We start from the raw sequence: 1,093 nt of genomic DNA, 5'->3' as shown, positions 1-1,093 counted from the left end.
TTATCTGCAGGGGGTGGAAGGAATAGGGTGACTGAATAGAACACACGTAATACAGAGTTACTAAATGGTAACCACACAATAAACCAGAAGAATATTTTTTCTCAAATTGTAATTTTCAGTTTGGGGGCGTTTACCTGATTCCTGTCATACCTGTCTGACTGTTGGAACTACCAGCAATAATCATTTGATTGGTCTGGGAATACAGCTGGGTAGATGTAGTTTTTAAAGCTCCCCAGGTGATTCTAATGTTCAGTGATTGTTGCAAACCACTGACCTAGAGGCTGTTTGAGGAGGATGACAACGTCCTGCTCCATCTGCATCCTGACCTACCTGAGGTAAGAATTCAAATAAGTGGCAAAATCGCCAATGGGCAGGTGAAAGAAGTGCTAAGGAATCTGAAAGATTCATAAAATGTGTTCCCAGGAAGATTCTTATAATATGTTCCCAGGGCCCCATTTGCCCTATATTTTCTGTCTGTTAAGAGTTTCTGACTGACTGTGAACATTCAATCTCTCTCACCCCTGGGATTCTAGTTACCACTGCCTCTTTGCAGAACACAGTGACAGCAAGAGCTAAAATTACTCTTTCAAGTCATTAATAGGACTATCTATGCATCATAAAATGTTAGTACATTCAGTAGCCTCCCAGCATCCTTAAAAAGTCAATGTATTTCTGAAAATTTCTGATGGACTTGAAGGAGTTTATTACACAGAAGATTTGGGATGATAGATCTCTGTGCTCTTTTACTAATGGTTCCTTTTCCCCTACTGTTCCTAGTTAAATCTTCCTAAGCCATCCCTTTGATTATGACATTCTCTAGTGCAAAACCTTCCAGTGGCTCTCCACACTACAGGAAAACTTCTAATCCCTTGAAAACAGCTTTTAAGTCTCTTGACTGTCTGGACCAGCCATCATTTACAGACATGTCAACATTTTTTTCTTGTAGAAACCCTGTGCTTTAGCCAAATAATCTATGTACTGTACTCTGAACTTATTTTGTGCTTTTTGCCCTGTATACCAGTGGTTCTCAAACTTTCATATTCATACAAATCACCTGGGAATCTTGTTAAAATACATATTTGTGTTCATTAGT

The sequence above is a fragment of the Galeopterus variegatus genome, unplaced genomic scaffold (genome assembly GCF_000696425.1).
Source record: "Galeopterus variegatus unplaced genomic scaffold, G_variegatus-3.0.2 Scaffold1465, whole genome shotgun sequence".
Classification (NCBI taxonomy): Eukaryota; Metazoa; Chordata; class Mammalia; order Dermoptera; family Cynocephalidae; genus Galeopterus; species Galeopterus variegatus.
The sequence above is the reverse complement of the archived record's forward strand: the minus strand, read 5'-3'. Positions refer to the sequence as shown.